We start from the raw sequence: 15675 nt of genomic DNA on the forward strand, positions 1-15675 counted from the left end.
AGGCATTTTCTCAGTTGAGGCTCCCTCCTCTCAGATTACTCTAGCTTGCATCAAGTTGACATAAAATGAACCAGAATACCTAGGTTCAGTAAGAGAGATCCCGTCTCAAAATAAACACTAGTAGAAGCCAACAGCACTAGTTGCCTCATACACACTGCACACACATTAGCACCTGCACACATGCGTATACACACACATAAGCACACGCACGTGTGTACACACACACAAGCCCTTGCACCTGCACACAGATGTGTACACACACACACACACACACACACACACAAACCAGGGTCCAGAGCTGAATGTGGTGATGCAGACCTACAATCCCAGCTCCTATAAATCAGAAACAGAAGGATCAATACAAGTTTAAGGCCAGACTGGTCTGCACGGTCAGTTCCAGAACAACAAGGGGTGCATAGTGACACTGTAAGCCCCTCATGGTGTGAGTGGCCAGGCATCACCCCAAGATTGCTCTGACAGCAGGAGTTAGCCTCCCGAGTCCTGTGGAGTGGCCTGGCCCTGCCCTAGCCCCTTCAGCAGCAAGCAGCCAAGTTCTACCCTACAGAATAAAAGTCCAAGATCAGACACAGAATTCCACCAATCCCTGAATTTGCCTCAGCATCAGGCCACAGAATCCCACCAATCCCAGGCTACCCTGGAAAGCTCTGACCCACCCCACCAAGAAGCCCTATATAAAGCCTGCCTCCGGCTCAGTTCTCTGCTGCTTCTTGCCCAAGCAGAGGCAGCCACCCTCTTGGTTTTTCCCAATAAATCTTGTGTGAAGTTTGTTGCACAGTGTGACTTTGTGGGATTCCTTGCCTCCTGAATGCCAGGACACCTTTCCCCTCAGAGCTATAACACTTACAGAGACCCTGCGGGGGTCCAGATTTATTCTTGGGCATGCTAACATAACCCCAGGGAAATTAGCTCCCTTCGAGTCCAAGGACACCTCTGTACAGCAGTAGGATGTTCCCAGGCAGCCCCGAGCATGCAGAGGAATAGGAATATGCCCCCGCCCAGTCTGAGTGCATCTGTTGTGTGGGGACAGAGGTTCTGAAACTAGCACCCTGGGTACCACATGGACTTTTGACAGAGTCCTAGGCCAGAAGTGCATGGGACTTGAAAGCATTATGGGCAATCCCCAGGAAACCTCTGTCTCGGTCTTGTTCAGGGTACCGACAATACGCCGTGGCCCCAATTCCCGCTCCAAGACTCAGCCTCAGAAGCTGGAGGTCTCTAATGTCCAGGAAATCCCTTCAACCCTCCAAGTTTGTTTTCCTTTAAGGCTAATCTTACTGAGAATGATGCATTATTTCTGACAAGAAGAAGGAGAAGGAAGAGGAGAAGAAAAAGAAGAAATGGCAACCTCAAATATGGAAAATCTAGATAGTTACACCAAGACTTTAGCAGCTGTTACTTCTGAGCCTTCAGATTTTAGGTGGCCAGGCATGGCCGGTGCACACCTGTACTCCTGGCACTCAGAAAGCAGAGGCAGACAGATCTCTGTGAGCTCACGGCCAGCCTGGTCTACAGATCAAAGACAGCAATAGTGAGACACCATCTTGAAACAAAAAAAAAAAAAACAACAGGTAACTAATTTTTTTAAAAGGTTTTTAGGTGATTTCTGGAGACTAAAGAGATTGGCGCAGTGGCTCAGAGCACATGGTGAAAACTAGAACGAGTCAGGTTGCTAGGACCTCAACCAGAAGCTGAGTACAGAGTCCTCCAGCAGTCCTTACAACGCGCCTGTGATCACCACACCACGCGAAACCAGGGAGATGGCACCGGCTGCAAGCTTACTCGCTGGGAATAAAGTGGGGCCTCCCATGGGGCCTTTGCCTCACTCCCTGCCGTTCCCACAGATCACACTCTTATTGCCAGAGGTTTAAAGATGGTCTGGTTTGGCTTGATTTGTTTTTTGCTTTTGCTATTCCTTAAACCTAGCAGGATAAAACCAAAGTTTGCTTTTTAGTTTCCATCCTTCACCATAAGGAACCTACCCAGCTTTACCACTGGGATTTCCTCCCGCAGGGTGTCGCGCACAGTCCCGTGTGCCAGCAGTTTGCTGCCGGTGTGTTCACTCCTACGCAGCAAAATTACCCAGTTTTGTGCTATTCATAATACAGACGACATACTTTTCACCTACAAGGCAAAAATCGCTACTTAAAAAAAAAAAAAAAGGTTTAAATCTGCTATTGGTGTCCTTGACTTAGTTGTCTTAAAAACTCTCAAAAAAAAAATTCAACAATCTCGATCCTTTTGGTTTTTAGACTTTATTGTTGATTCTCATACTATCCATTTCCAAAAGGGACTATTACAGGAGCGCTCCCTTCAGACACTTAATGACTTTCAAAAACTATTAGGCAATGTTAATTGGATTAGACCGTTGTTCCGCATGTCCACAGCATCCTCGAAGGTGACGCGCCCGTGCTCCCAAAAGGAGGCCCACAAAACCTCAAATCTGAACAGAGCAGCAACATCTCAATCATAGAAGCTGACTGCAGCCTGCCTTCTTCTTCATTTGTTTTAGATATAGCTTTACTTCCCACAGTCACTCTGGCTCAGTTTATTCCCGTCCTTGGCAAACACAGAAGGATGCATTTGCCGTCTCAGCTCCAAAGGTCAGTTAGCCCATAAGTAATCAGCTCAGTAATTAGGAGGATGCCAAGTTTTATTGTCCTTGTGAAGCTGCCCACGTTACTTCTTTATATACTTTTGGCCTCCAATAGCAAACAGAAGGCCTCATATTACCCCAGTGATAAGGTTCTACAGTTCCCATAATGCACCTCTTTTGCTCTTCCTACCACTGTGTCATCTTACCCTCTGCTTGATGCCCTCAAACTTTTTACTGATGGTCCCCCTAGGTAAAGCGGCTTATTGGTCCCAAGACAGACATTAACAACATCAAACTAATTACTCCGGGCATCAAACTGAATCATTTGCGGTTCTTACAACTCTTACTGACTTTGCCTCTTCTATTCATGAGAATAACCGTGTTTTGATTCCAGGAAAGGAAAAAATGTCAGCTCTGGTGCAGTAAAGCATAGGCCATGCATGCCTTCAGCTCAGGTCTGTGGCCCTGGCCTGGAGTCGAGTGCAAAAGATGCTTGACGATGGACAGGAGTTAAGAGAGCTGAGCCGGCCCCCTTCCCCTACAAACATTTATTTGTGGTGGTCTCCATTGTTGCTGGATATTTGATCACCCTATGTGAAAGTGTGTTGCTGTTTTATTCTGATTAGTTTAGCAAAGAACTGAATGGCCAGTAGCTAAGCAGGGGGAGAAGAGGCAGGACTTCCAGGGAGAGAGGGGAACTCAGGGTTAGAATCTAGGCATACAGGAGACACCAGTGAGACACGGAGGGAGTCAGATGTACAGAATGGAGGAGATGTAAAGAACCACAGGGCAGAACACGGACTAATAGAAACAGGTTAAGTTATAAGAGCTAGTTGGGAACAAGTCAAGGGCAACCTTTCATAATAATAAGTCTCTGAGTCATTATTTGGGAGCTGGTGGTCCAAAGAAAGTCTGACAAGAAAGTCCAACCACAGACCAAGCAGTGGTGGTGCATGTCTTTAATCCCAGCACTCAGGAGGCAGAGACAGGAAGATCTCTGTGAATTTGAGGACATTCTGATCTATAAAACGGTCAGGGCTGTTACACAGAGAAATCTTGTCTCAAAAAAAAACAAAATATATATACAGCTGAAAGAGAACTGGTAGATTAGGGACCACAAAATAAATTGGTGAATGGATAAGATGGGGTTTGGAATGGGGATTCAATAAAATACAATTTAATCACTCTGATTACATGGTGATTTGTTCCAGTAACACTATGAAGTGGGCTCTTGGTGGGTTATCACCCTCCCAGACTCTTATGCTAGCACTTGGGCCTTTGCAGTACCATCTCTGCAAATTGGAGGTGGGCCTGCAATGGTGTAGAAGGAAGATTATCACTGGAATGCAACTCAAAATACTGCCCATTTAAACACAATGCCAAATAAGCAAGTTCGTGTACCAGCATGTATCATGAGTCTGAATATTTATACTGTGTTACCTGTCTTGACCATTATTTGCAACAATGTATTTACCGTACTCCTTAGGGAAAGGACGCCAAGTCTATGATTCTTAAAAGACCAGTACTGCCCAGGGTCCAGTCTTTCTTACAGAGCCCTAGAGAGTGACTCCAACTATAGCCTCTATGCATGAAACAGCAAGACTCGCCAAAGTCTCAATGGTGGTCATTTGTTGCAACTGTGGTTTCAGCTACCACTGTTGCTACAACAGGCGCGGCTTTGTACCAGGAGGGGGGAGCAACTTCTTTTGTACAAGAATTTCAAATAACTCTACTGAAGCATAAATCTATACTGGACCAAAGATTCTCAGCAAAATTTAGCACCTAAAAGCATCTCTAGGTTAGCTAGGTTAACAGGCCCAAGACCTGCAAAGATCATAGCATCCGAAACGTCAATTTAATGTCTCTCGATATTATGTTAAATCAGTCACGTTAACCTTGATGAGAAACAGGGAGCGGGAGATATTGCCAACAGCCTTGTCTGAGAAAAGCGGTCTGCATCTGAGAGCAGCCTGACCCTTGGCACACTGAGGACAGAAGGAAACAGACTGTACGGTAGGTTCTCCAGCACAGAAGCTGAGGGTGCTGTTTATCAGATGGAAAGGCGTGTTATGTTCCCATATATTTTCCTACCCACACTTCCTCGTCTTTGTTCTCCCTGGTGATACATTAATTAGAACCTTCTATTACTTGTAAGCCCAGTTTAATGATTGTATAGTATCTTCGCATGCTGTAATTCCTAATCAAAGCTTAGGGCAAGAGGCACTCTGGTTTCTTAGAACGTCTGGAATGCCCTCTGGGTCACCGCCCCCACTGCTGACGATTAGTGCTCCAGACACATTCTACTTCATGAACTGAGCTCCACTATTCTCAGCTCTGCTCAACCATGAGGACCCAAGTTCGGATCCCCGTACCTATGTTGGATGGCTCACAAATGCCTGTAATTCCAGCTCCATGGGATCTGACACCTCTTCTGGTCTCTACATTCATGTACTTATACTTCTCTCTCTCTCTCACACACACACACACACACACACGCATGCATGCACACACAAATGACTTTTTTAAGGAATTTAGGTGATTTCAGGCTAAGAATGTTGCTCACTTGGTAGGGTGTTTGCCTTACATGCATGAAATCGTAGGCAATAATTGGGCACACTGAAGGAACAAATGAGAAACATTAGCCAAACCCCATCAAGCCAGGAGTCTTCGGTGTAGATTCTTGGAGCACAGGCAACAGATCAAGGTCATGACCATGCTCCCAGCTTTTGTTTTTAAAGGTGTTCTCGAAATGTAGTCCATTCTAGACTTGAACTAAAGCTCTTAGCCATTCTCCTGGCATGAACCACCAAACCCAGCTGCAACCATGGCGCTCAAGGAAAGGATACCAAGGCCACTTCCTCTGTCCCTGGAGAGCTGCTCGGGGAGAGAACACTGCTCTGAGACCCAGCACCTCCCCTGCCTGCACCCTTGCTACTGCCATCTTCATCAACTGCATCAGAATCCCTAGTGAAACTGTTTAAGATGCTGGGCGAGGAGCTGGAGAGTCAGGCAGTCAAGAGCATCTGCTGCTCTTGCCAAGGCCAGGTTCAGTTCTCAGCACCCACATGGCAACTCTCGAGGGTCTAACTCCAGTTCTGGGGAGCCTGATGTCCTCTTTTGGAGTCCATGGTTATCAAGCACACACATGGTGTGCATATATTCATGGGGTCAAACACTCAAACACATAAAATAAAAAGCAAAGAAAACCTCTGGGTGAGAGGGATCCCAGGGAATTGGTTCTAATATGGGAGTGTTTTGTAGATGCCAAACTTGAGCTGTTCTTGGACAGCGGCACTTTCTGCCAAGGAAATCTTTGCACAACCCTGGGTGTATAGGTGTTGTCTTCGTCACGGTGTCTACAGCTGTGATGAAACACCATGAACAGGAAGCAAGTTGGGGAGGAGAGGGTTTATTGGGCTTACACTCCAGCGTTGTTGTTTAGCACGTAAAGAAGCCAGGACAGGAACTCCAACTGGGCCGATCCTGGAGGCAGGAGCTGATGCAGAGGCCACAGAGGGGAATTGCTTGCTTATTGGCTTGCTTCCCATGGGTTGCTCAGCCAATCTTCTTATAGAACCCATGGCCACCAGCCCAGGGATGGCACCACCCTCCACGGACAGACCCTTCCCGCCTTGATCACCAAATGAGAAAATGCCTTACAGCTGGACCTCATGGAGGGATTTCCTCAGCTGAGGTTCCTCGCTCTGATGACTCCAGCTTGTGTCAAGTCGACACACAAAATCACCAAATACAGGTGTAGATACGACGATGTGCAAATCCAACATTTCCCTGCTAATAAATCATGAAGACATTTGTTTTAAAAACAGTTCTTTGATATACATAAATGTTTATATCTTATTATAAATGAAGTCAAAATTGTATATCAACAAGATGTTTATTGTCGCATAAAGAATTAAATCTTAGCCAGGTGTGATGGCACTTACCCTTAATCCTAGAACTTAGAAGGCAGAGACAGGTGAATTCCTGAGTTTAAGGTCAACCTGGTCTACATAGTGACTTCCAGGATAGCCAGGGCTACACAGTTAGATCCTGTCTCAAAAAAACCAATAAGTACATAAATCTCGGCTTTATGGTTGATACTGGCACTGCCCAGGAAAGAGCAGCAGAAACTTCAGGAGAGGCTGCCCTGACCTGCAGCCCAAGGAAAGGCCACCGTAGGGTGCAGGGGTCCAAGGGAACTACCCGGAAAGGACCCACCACCTCTACTCCCTGACAGGCCGGAACCACAAGAACCTGAGACTTTGAAGAACAAAGGCTCTCACTCACCCCCACCCCGCACCCAGCACCTTGGGGAGCCCTTTGGAGCCCCAGGGAATCTGAGAGCGCCACTTTTCAGCTCAGTGTAGTATCGGCAATTCACTCCATAAGCATTCTGTTTCTTGCTTTCTGTGGTTTAGCGACCATTCTGGCCCATGACTCTCATGATGGTTTTGATTTTGTCTTTATGTTGCTCATTGAGAGTTCTGGATCAATGTGTATGTTTCTCCACTCAGTCTAAGCAAGGCATTCTTTGCCCAGCCTTTCACCAGCATCTCATGGGCTTCCCTTTTTTCTTCTTCTTCTTCTTTTTCTTTTTTTTTCTGAGGGGTGGGGCTTGGGAGGGATACTGAGACAGGGTTTCTCTGTGTCGCCTTGGCTGTCCTGGACCTCACTATGTAGACCAAGCTGGCGCTGGCCTCAAACCCAGCGATCCACCTGTCTCTGTCTTCTGGGTGCTGGGGAAAAGGCTTACACCACCGTGCCAGGTGTGGACATCCCCTCTCATCCTTGCATCTCTCCTTCTTTCTCTCATCCTTATCTCCTTCTCTTTTTACCTCTTAGTTATAACCTTCCACAGCTTTAACAGTCTCTAAAATCTGTGAACCCTGACAGTTTCCCAACTTCTCCCTCCCAGGAACTTTACCCAACTCATTTGTTTTGTTTTTTTCAAAGCCAATCTAAGCTGGGAGTAGTGACAACTGCCTTTAACCACAGCATTCCAGAGGTATAATAAAATGGGTCTCTATGAGTTCAAGGCCAGCCTGGTCTGCACAGTGAGCTCTGGTTCAGCCAGAGCTACACAGTGAGACCCTGTCACCAGCACCACAACAAAAAGTCAGTCTGTATCGATCCCTATTCTCATGCAACCTGCTTCCCTGACCCCTGGTCTTAGCAACTACAATCCGTGCATGCTCCATGCATCCTTGGTTACTGACACTGGGGCCGGGGTGGTTGGTTGGCGAGTCCATATTTGCATACTGGGAATACCCAACAGCCGCGGCTGTTCTTGCATTTATTATTCTATCCTGAGAATAATACAAAGTCCACACCAGACTCCTTGAGCTCTCTGACTGGGAAATTATTTTATGAATTACACATTCTACCCTGTTAAAGGCCCAGTACTGCAAATAGTTGACTGAAGGAATATAGCTGCTAAAGTGTCAAGCTTCCAAGACTGGAGAGATGACTCAGTGGTTAAGTGCACTGGATGCTCTTCCAGAGGTCTTGAGTTTCATTCCCAGCATCCACATGGAGCTCACAAACATCTGTAACTCCAGCTCCAGGAAATCTGATGCCTTCTTCTAGCCTCCTCAGGCATCAGGCACACACAGTGCAAAGACATACATGCAGGCAAAGCACCTGCATACCTAGAATAAGATAATAGCAATTTTTAAAATTAAAAAAGTGCAAGTAACAAGATAACAAAGAAGCATAAAAAAAAATCAAGGCAACATCACTCCTCCAAAAATTACTAACCCTACAGTAATGTCATCCAGTGAGAATAAATTAGATAAAAATCCCATACATGGAACTCAAAAAACTGAAAAGTATGTTCAAAGAAACGAAAGAAAAAAATAAACTCCCAAATGTAAAATAGAACACGGTAGAAAAGAGCAACTCTTAGCTACTGACTTGTGTAATAATTCACTGAAAGCACAGCGTGCACTCCCTGCTTGCCAAGCCTGACTTCACCTGTCACGGAGCAGAATGACCTGGAGAAGTAGCTGCAACAATGGGTTGTTGCCCTGGGCAACCTGCAGACTAGCGTGAAGGCTTCTGTAAAATCTCACTTGCTCGCCCACCCCACCTCTGGTTTTACAGCATAAAATGAAAGTACAAACTGGACCTGCCATAGAAGCCTTTCAGGAGCTGCCCTAGCCTCTGTCCCTGTCTCCTCTCCTCCAGGTCACTGGTGCCAGTGTTTATTCCAGAAAGATTCCCCCAACATTTCTGAAGGTCTCAGTTCGATCACCTTCACTAAGATCCCAGTTGGTCCAGAGAGGTTGCCGCTCAGGGTCCTCGCTGCCCACTGAAGACCTCTGGAACTGGGAAGCATATGCCCCAGTGGGGTTCCCAGATCCTCTTCCAGGGGCCAAGGGGACTGTGGGACCCAGGACCAGAGTCTCTGAGTGGAAGTAAATGAAACTAGGCTGGATATCCGGGCCAGGTAAGGTCCCCTAGGGAGAGAAGCTGCAAGAATATGTGTGGTCTCTATCACCCTGCAGGAGATTGTCTCCAAAGCTTCAGTGGGACAGCAAAGTGGCACAAGTCTCTAAAGGGATATCAAGGCACTGGTTGGCATTGGTACCCGGAAAAATAGGCAGACTAGAAATATAATATGAGAACTTATAAACTCTGCATGGATGGTAAATGTGTATGTGAATGCTTGTAATGGCCCCGTGTCTCTGTGGGATTTGGGATCTGACTGGGCACCAACCTGTGGTTCCAGTGAGGTCATTTCACCTGAGTAGACACTCACCTCCTGTAATAGGAGGTGACCGAGCAAGGTGATGCATGTGTGGTCCTAAGGTAAGACCTCTTAAGTTGCTGCAAGGCGGCCAGCCAGGTAGGCACCTGCTTGAGGGCTAAGCTGGTCTTCTCCACCCACCCTATGTACCACAGAGGGCTGGGCACGTATAAGCTCTCCCAGCTCTTGGTTAGGGAACTCCTCTCATAATGGGGTCTGCACTGACCCAATGTGAGACCCCCACAGTCCTGAAAAAACTATTAAGTCTGAAGACACGGAGGAAAATAGCCTCATTAGTATCCCCTGAGGTTGATATTTGCTGGTGATGCTGACTCCTGCTGGCTCCACTGCCAGCACCAGGCAGTCTCAAGACCGCCTGTCCTATCCCTCCAAGACATCTGCCTGATGCAAGGCTCACCAACCTCCGCCAGCTAGACAGCTCTGCCTGGCTCCAGATGGCCGCATTTCAGGGATAGGTCTGTTGCAATGTGCCCACTTAAGAAAATGACAGGCCTTCCCCTCATCCAAAAAGATGACAGCTATGTTATCTGGACAATAATTGCCTGAGGAGGAACGAGATGCCCTCCATGGCTGCAGAGAAATCATTAAAGAGATATTTTTTTTCTCCTCACAGCTTGACATACCGGATGAGCTGCTCCCCACTTCAAATATGGAAACTTGTCCAATGGGAGCCGAACTCTACAGTGGGGCAATAACCCCTTACATCTAGAGACTCAAGGTAAAATATATGGAGAAAAGGAATCACTTACCACAGGGAGTACAACAGTTAAAAACAGAGACCAGTTCCTCCAGCTCCCAGAAGCTGTCTGGGCTCGCTCCCGCTGTGGCAGTGAGGCACTGCCAGGCTCTCTCAAAATGTCAAGGATGCCTGAGTTGGGGAAACCAGCTGGCAGACCAGGCAACCAAACAAGCTGCTCTTGGTGAAGACAGAGCCCAGCAGTTCCCTCCCATTACCCCCCAGGAAGTACGTTTTAATAACCGATGAAGGGGCTGCTAAAAATCAGGAAGACTGATGACTATAGGGAAATTATAATTCCTGAGACACAGTCTAGTCCTGCAAGCTCATGAAGTTACCCAACTCGGGGGTAAAAAAAAAAAAAAAATGCAAAGATATTTGGTGTTCCCGAGGTTGCCAACAGCGACCCAACAAGCTAGCAAGGCCTGTCTGCAGTGTGCTTGGAACAATCTCAAGCAGGAACGCAATCCCCCACGCTGACAAAAACAGGGGCCTACCATTTAAACGTCTAGAAGTGGACTTTATCAGCATTCAACCCAACGGAGGGCTCCTGTACTTCCTGGATATGATGTGCAGTTTCTCGGGCTAGACTGAAGCTCCTACTTGCACAGAGAACTGACTTGAAACTGTGCACGTGGTCCTACCTTCAATCTTCACTTCAAGTTCAGAGAATGGACAGGACTTTTAAAATGACACTGGCCAAACATTGTCAAGAAATAGACCTCCCTTGGCCCGAAATCCGACCATGTGTACTGTATAGAGTACATTGCCCATGCTGTAAATGTGGTTACTTTCCTTTTGAGATCTTGCTTAGTCGCCTGCCTCCAATGCTCCCAAAGGACTCAAAGGACCTCTGAGAAAGTGAACACACCCACCTCTACGGGCTCCTGGAAGATTTAGCTAACACCTCACAAAAATTTTCCACCCCTCAGACCTGGAAGTTGCAGTCACACCCACACCAAGGGAGATATAGACCCAAGCCAGGACTGAACTGTGAGAGCCGACCCAGAGCCGCCCCTAGAATTGACCAGCTCAAAACTAGCTTGGAGTGGAGACACAGCCCAGCCCCTGCTTGGCTTCCTGATGTTCTTCCTGATCCCGAGGACACGCCTGTATCTATGCAATCCCCATTCTGCCTCTCCCACCCTGTCACTTCAATTAGTCTGGAGAGCAGTCTTGTTCAAGGGCAACTCTAATTCCTGGCCACCCATCAGTATAACCAGGTGTTCCCAGAGGGTTGCTGCCTTTTTTCTTCTAGGTGGCGCTTCGCCTGAGAAATAGGCCAGCCATGGATCATCCCTCAGACCGTCAGCTGTGAGGGAGCTGCTCATATCAGAAGAGCAGACTGTGATATGTTTCAGAGATGGCCCCAGCTAGTGACAGCCTGTGGATGAGTGACCAGAAGACAGAAGCATGATTATGGACTGTGGGGGGACCTATTAGTCTTGTCTTAAATACTGGTCACGCATGAGCTTTGCCTCGAAAGGAGATCAGAAGGGAGGTTCCCATGGAAGGACATATAGGCCATATGGGCCTTTGAGGGGTGTTTTATACCCAGATAGTTTTATGTCCACCTAACACAAGTTAAAGTCATCTGAGGGGAAGGAACCTCAATTAAGAAAATGCCCTCACAAGATCAGTCTGTAGGCAAGCCTGTAAGATATACTCTTAATTAGTGATTGATGGGGGAGAACCTAGCCTGTTGTGGGTGAGGCCATCTTTGGTCTGGTGGTCCCGAGTTTTATAAGAAAGCATGCAGGGTGATGGAGGCACACACCTTTAATTTCAGCACTCAGGAGGCAGAGGCAGATGGATCTACAAAGTGAGTTCCAGGACAACCAAAAGTTACACAGAGAAACCCTGTCTCAAAAAACAAAAACAAGGAAGGAAGGGAGGGAAGGAGGGAGAGACAGAGAGAGGGAAGAAGGAAGGAAGGAAGGAAGGAAGGAAGGAAGGAAGGAAGGAAGGAAGGAAGGAAGGAAGGAAGGAAGGAAAGAGGCTGAGCAAGTCAGTAAGCAGCACCCCTCCATGACCTCTGCATCAGCTCCGGCCTCCAGGTCCCTGCCCTGATTGAGTTCCTGTCTTGACTTCCTTCTATGACTACAATGTGAAAGTGTAAGCCAAAATAAACCCTTTCCTTCCCACATTTTTTGGGTCATGGTGTTTCATTACAACAATAGTAACCCTAACTAAGATAAGGGGAACCAGGAATAACTAATATGGGAACCAACCATAAAAAGCCCTTCGTCAGAGAAAGCCATGTCTCACAATGCCTTTGTCTCACATTTAAGGTCTCACAATAAATGGCAGCATGGAGCTTTTTGACCTAGGTCAGAACTGCTGGGTAAGCTTACAAGCAGGTCAGGTTACTTACATTGGAGTGGGAACCACTAACCAAAGCCCCACTAACAGAAAAGGAGATGTTTAACTAGGCCACCTGATCAGGTCACAGGAAAAGTCCAGTGTGTAAAAAATTAAAAGGGTTATACCAGAGTAAGAACAGTTACTGGAGAGAGAGAGAGAGAGAGAGGGAGGGAGGGAGGGAGGGAGGGAGGGAGGGAGGGAGGGAGGGAGGGAGAGAGGGAGAGAGAGAGAGGAAGAGAAGGAAGAGAAGGAAGGAAGGAAGGAAGGAAGGAAGGAAGGAAGGAAGGAAGGAAGGAAGGAAGGAAGGAAGGACAGTTACTGTTAAAAGAACAGTATCTCCTAATGATACACACTTCACCTGCACCAGGGCACCCACACCTGCTCCCCAGGTCACCTGCACCAGGGCACCCACACCTGCTCCCCAGGTCACCTGCACCAGGGTACCCACACCTGCTCCCCAGGTCACCTGCACCAGGATACCCACACCTGCTCCCCAGGTCACCTGCACCAGGGCACCCACACCTGCTCCCCAGGTCACCTGTACCAGGGCACCCACACCTGCTCCCCAGGAAACCTGCACCAGGGCACCCACACCTGCTCCCCAGGAAACCTGCACCAGGGCACCCACACCTGCTCCCCAGGTCACCTGCACCAGGGCACCCACACTTGCTCCCCAGGAGACAGTTGTGGACTGGTATTCTTGGCTTCCAATTTAGGTGTACTCCCAGGAATCAAGATGCAGCCATATTTATGTCCCTTAGATTCAAGAAATAATATTTTTTTAAAAACCTCCCATACTTTTAGTAGTCCTGCTCTGAACGGCCCTGACAGCGTCCATGACTGCTGGTGCCACTACAATAGGAGCCCAGCAAGTTCAACATAGCCAGATCTCTATTCCGAACAAGAAAGACTGAGCTATTGTTCCGGAAAGCAGTCACACGGCAGAATGAAACGGATTCATTGACAACAATGATCTTCCAAAATCCTAGGGATTTAGTCTTGGTTATCGCTGAAAGGGGAGATATATACACGAGAGAAATGCTATTCTTACGCTAGTCAGTTAGAAATATGAGAAAATTGCCAAAGTTATTTAAATGGATTAAGGCCAGAGGCACAAGCAGAAGCCCCTGGAGTGAGTACAGTGCAGATCAGACGCCTGGAGTGCTGCTTCAAGAGAAATTCGTAAGGCATTACGAAGGTGAGGAGGAGGAAATAAAATAGAATAAGGTAGAAAAGACCGATTATTAGATATTGATTTATTTAGTGGTTTATCTAAGGCACTGCTTGCACTGCCTATTTGCCAAGGATGACTTCACTTGCTACCTAGGACAGAGTGACCTGGAGGAACAACGGAAACAATGGGCTGCTCCCCTTAACAGCCTAATGACTGCCACGTAGGCCTCTGCAAAAGCTTGCTTGCTTGCTCACCCCTCTTTGTGGTTTCAGAGCACAGAAAGAGAATACAAACTGGGCCCGGCCTCGAGGGCCTTCCTAGTGTCCGGGTGCTGACTGCAGGAAGGTCCTGCAACAAATGAGAACGCAGACAGCTGCATGGAACAAGGAGGGTGCTGCAAGACATGAACTAGGAATCTAAGAAAGAGGTAAAAATAATGAAAAAAGGTGTCTGAAAGAATACTGGGAATGAAAGTATAAATAAATTAAGCAAAAACTCTGTGGCAAGTCCCGCAACAGAAGGATCCAGGAGAGGAGAGAACATCTGAGCTTGGAGACAAGGTAAAGGAAATGGAACAGTCAAGCAAGGACAGAGATGGAATATTAACAGGGAACCGCAACATTCTGAAAAGACCATCTGCAAGCTATAGGCATAGAAGGAGAAGAATCTTGTTCTAAAGGTATAAAAAAAAAATTCTAAAAACAATCATGGCAGACAGGTTTCCAGAGTTAGGAAAAGAGATGCCAGCCAAGATGCCAGAGGCATTTAGGACCAAACAGACAGACAAGAAGAGAACCTCCTTGTGCTGAATAGCTTTGTGCCAGCTTGACCCAAGCTAGTCATCTGAGAGAAGGAAACCTCCATTAAGAAAATGCAGAGCTACATAGTGAGACCCTGTCTCAGGAAAAAAAAAAGGAAGGAAAGAAGGAAGGAAGGAAGGAAGAAGAAAGGAAGGAAGGAAGGAAGGAAGGAAGGAAGGAAGGAAGGAAGGAAGGAAGGAAGGAAGGAAGGAAGGAAATTCTTGCATGAAATCAGATTTTAGGCAAGCCTGCAGGGTACTTTCCTATTCAGTGATTGATGGGGGAAGGCCCAGCCCATTGTGGGTGGTGCCATCCCTGGGCTGGTGGTCCTGGTTCTATAAGAAAGCAGGCTGAGCTGGATGGTGGTGGCAGCGCACACCTTTAATTCCAGCACTCGGGAGGCAGAGGTAGAGGCAGACGGATCTCTGTGAGTTCGAGGCCAGCCTGGTCTACAAGAGCTAGCTCCAGGACAGGCTCCAAAGCTACAGAGAAACTCTGTCTTGAAAAACAAAAACAAAAAAAAGAAAGAAAGCCGACTGAGCAAGCCATGAGGAGCAAGCCAATAAGTAGCACTCCTCCATGGCTTCTGCATCAGCTCCTGCCTCCAGGTTCCTACCCTGTCCTGACTTCCTTTGATGATGAACCATGATGTGAAAGTGTAAGTCAAATAAACCCTTTCCTCCCCAAATTTCTCTCTCTCTCTCTCTCTCTCTCTCTCTCTCTCTCTCTCTCTCTCTCTCTCTCTCTGTCTCTTTTATTGTTTCAAGACAGGGTTTCTCTATGTAGCAAGCCTGGTTGTCATTGAACTTGCTCTGTAGACCAGGCTGGCCTCAAACTCAGAGATCTATCTGTCTCCACCTCCTGAGTGCTAGAATTAAAGGCATGTAGCAGCACTGCCCGACTGTCCCCAAGCTGCTTTGGCCATGGTGCTTCATCACAGCAATAACCAAGACATTCCTTCATCATAGTTAAAACACTGCATAGGCATAGCAAAGGAAGCATAACGAAAGCAACAAGGGAGGAGCCAGTGAGGTGGCTCAGCAGGTAAAGGCACTTCCTGCCAAGCCTAATGGCCTGAGGTCAAGTTCCAGCATCTGCACACTGAAAAGAAAGAAGAGAGAGAGAGACAATGTCACATATAAAGATACACCCGTCCGAATTGTAGCAGACACAACATCACATGTAAAGATACACCCGTCAGGATTGTAGCAGATTTTC

General features: G+C 47.2%; 2 long non-coding RNA genes across 2 annotated transcripts; one reads left to right on the forward strand and one right to left on the reverse strand.

The window, feature by feature from the left end:
• Positions 1 to 7958: 7958 nt before the first annotated feature.
• Positions 7959 to 10505, reverse strand: LOC148123014 (uncharacterized). The gene is made up of 2 exons (XR_015736778.1): positions 10133 to 10505; positions 7959 to 8262 (listed from the first exon to the last, which is right to left on the reverse strand). It is a non-coding gene; the product is annotated as an uncharacterized LOC148123014 (long non-coding RNA).
• LOC148123015 (uncharacterized) lies at positions 8729 to 12265 on the forward strand. The gene is made up of 2 exons (XR_015736780.1): positions 8729 to 9062; positions 9997 to 12265. It is a non-coding gene; the product is annotated as an uncharacterized LOC148123015 (long non-coding RNA).
• The last annotated feature ends 3410 nt before the right edge of the window (positions 12266 to 15675 follow it).

Source organism: Myodes glareolus, chromosome 2, assembly GCF_982192425.1.
Source record: "Myodes glareolus chromosome 2, mMyoGla1.1, whole genome shotgun sequence".
Lineage (NCBI taxonomy): Eukaryota > Metazoa > Chordata > Mammalia > Rodentia > Cricetidae > Myodes > Myodes glareolus.